Source organism: Chelonoidis abingdonii, chromosome 1 (genome assembly GCF_003597395.2).
Source record: "Chelonoidis abingdonii isolate Lonesome George chromosome 1, CheloAbing_2.0, whole genome shotgun sequence".
Classification (NCBI taxonomy): domain Eukaryota; kingdom Metazoa; phylum Chordata; order Testudines; family Testudinidae; genus Chelonoidis; species Chelonoidis abingdonii.
The window spans coordinates 222417717-222420474 of NC_133769.1; the positions used below are offsets into that span (position 1 = coordinate 222417717).

Sequence of the window (2758 nt, forward strand, 5' to 3'; positions counted from 1 at the left end):
AAAAACTGTTGCAGTTTCTCATTGGTGAAGTTGATGCACAGCTGCTCCAGGCTGTTGAACTACACAAAGGCAAAAGGAAGATATCTATTTGTAAAATTTCTGTGCACACCTGATATACCTAACAATGACTCTTCTTTCAATTCATCGTGTCTGTGTAACTAACCTGGGCTTCAGTGGGATTCTGAGTTCTCATCCCTAAAACTAGGGAGATGTTTTGGGATTCGACCCTCATCTCTGCATAGACATTTCTGCAGTGTACAGCCCAAGCTTGTCTAGCTATTTTTGTACTCTGGGGCCCAGGCCTACTTGGGTATTTTTAAGCTCTTGGTCCTGATCAGATATTAGGATCTGGGCCTTCCCAGCTCCTTCTGAGCTCTCAGCCCTCTGGCCTACTCAGACATTTCCAGATACTCAGCTGCAAGCCTGCCTGGGAGTTAGTGAGCTGTCCTCTAGGTGCCATGAACACCTACAATAATTTGTGTTAGGTACAGGATAATTTCTTTGCTATTAGGCACTACCTGTTAACAATTTGAAGGCACTTTCAGTGTAGTTGCCATTTCTGCATGTATCACACAAAATCTATCCAAAAATGAAATCATTGGGGGGGTTATACTACTGTGAGGGAAGATCAAGAGACACCTGTTTGTGCAGAAAAGTCAGGCTTTTCCAGGAAATTATTTAAATAAAAAAATTATTTAATAGCCCTCAAAGTTCTCAGAACCCTCTGAGCATCCCTTCCAAGAACGTGCTGTAAAATCTCTGCTCCTTACATCAAAGATCTCAAAGCCAGCAATGTCCAGGACACCAATGAAGTACTGTCTGGGCTGCTTAGTGTCCAGCTGCTGGTTGATACGAATAACCATCCACAGGAACATTTTCTCAAAGACCGCCTTTGCCAGAGCACCCACCGAATTGTGCACCTAAACCAGTGGGAGAAGGACTGGTGTTACCATACAAAGCAGAGGAAGAAACCTGGGTGTGTTAATTCAAACCAGGAGTTCTAGGTCACCAATTGTTACCTGCTGCACGGTTTGACCTTTGGTCACATATTCATTCCCAACCTTGACTCGGGGGTAACACAGCGCTTTGAGCAGATCAGCTGAGTTCAGACCCATCAGGTAGGCTGCTTTGTCAGCCACTAAACAAAGAGTGAGAGGAATGAACTAGTAGCTCAAAGATAGACTTTGGTATCTTTTATAATGACTAGAAAAAAGCAATGAGATCTGTTTGTGTTTCACCAGCTACCACATCTATTAATAACTCCAGTAATTATGGAGTTTAGAGCTTTCTTTATTTCTTGATTTCTTACTGAAATGTTTTGCATTTGATTCAGAGGGTCTGTATATCAAGTGATTGAAAGAATTTGTCAAAAAAAAATCCCGTGTGGTCTGAATAAAAAATGTTAAAGGAGAAAGAAGCAGATGAACAGACAGAACAGAAAGATGGCTTTGAAGTTCTTTCTTTGCCACTTTACTGTGCAGCCTGTCTAGAGATTCTGATTTCTGAATGATCAGAATAAAGGACTCAGGTTAGTGGCCATATGCCATGCTGTGCAATCCCACTGACTTCAACAGGATTACAAAGGGATGTATTTCAGTGCAGCATTTGTCCTAGAAAGAAATGAGAAAGTCTCTCTTCAGTTTCAAACCATGGCCCAAATTGTCTCCACAGAATGAACATAGGCAGTAGCTGTGCATGCCTTCTGGGACACAATGGAACTTCATGATGTTTAACTAGTATAAATACCCACTCCTGGCCCTCTTCTGCCCTCACTTCCCCACTGCCTGTCTCATCTCATAGCATGATCCATGAGCTGGTTTGGCAATGAAACACCTACATGGCCCTTTTCATGTGCAAAGCTAAGCTGCTTTACAAAGATGGCCATTTTTAAGATTACACCTTATGTGTCATTTACACCCATGTGGAGTAGGTATGTTATAGTAGGTATGATATAACTTTGATCAGCCCTTATAGCCACCTCCCCCATGAGTTAAATTGTGCCAACACTCAGATCAGCACAAGTGATGATTTAGGCTTCAGTTTTTGCTTGTATTATTGAGCGTTTAGCTCAGATTCTGCTACTACCTTCTGTGCCATCCGGCTCCGCCTGCTCCTCACGCTGCTTCTGCTTGAACTTCATGTTCCCATAGTGCATGACTGCCCCCGTCAGCTTGTATATGGCCATTTTTTCATCAGAACTGAAGCCCAGAATGTCAATGGCGCTCTGTCGATAGAATCAGTAAAGGAAAGATCTACCACTTAAGTGATTTAGGAGCCAAAGCCCCATTGACTTAAAATGGGATTTCAGCTCTTAAACCACTCAGACATTTTACTCCTTCTCTGATAGAGTTAATTGTCCGTGTGCTAATTTATGTGTGTTACTCACATCTGTGGCTATGAGTTCCTCCTGATCATCGATGCTGGCTACAGTGATCTCACCTTGACTCACAAATGGGAAGTCATATGGGTTGGTGGTAATCAGAAGCATCTCTGAAAACAAGAATAGATCCCAATTTTTACCTGCTGCAGTGTGGCCTTTGGTCACATATTTATTCCAGACGTTGCCTCAGGTTAACACAGGGCTTTAAGGGTATGTCAACATTCCATTGCAAACCCAGGTTGGTGGGGCCCATGCATACAGACTCAGTGTTTCCAAGCTTACACATGTGCATCATGCTGCATAGTAAACCCAGGTTTACAATTGAAGGACCTGATTCTCAGAACCATGCTGATGCGTCCATGCTGTTCGCAGACTCCA

At 42.9% G+C, this 2758-nt stretch overlaps 1 protein-coding gene and 1 long non-coding RNA gene across 2 annotated transcripts in view; both read right to left on the reverse strand.

The window, feature by feature from the left end:
* LOC116816697 (uncharacterized) lies at positions 1–1109 on the reverse strand. The gene is made up of 3 exons (XR_012655180.1): positions 1020–1109; positions 771–920; positions 1–59 (listed from the first exon to the last, which is right to left on the reverse strand). It is a non-coding gene; the product is annotated as an uncharacterized LOC116816697 (long non-coding RNA).
* IL1RAPL1 (interleukin 1 receptor accessory protein like 1) overlaps positions 1–2758 on the reverse strand; it is a 1180373-nt gene that overhangs the window by 1041041 nt on the left and 136574 nt on the right. The window lies entirely within an intron of this gene.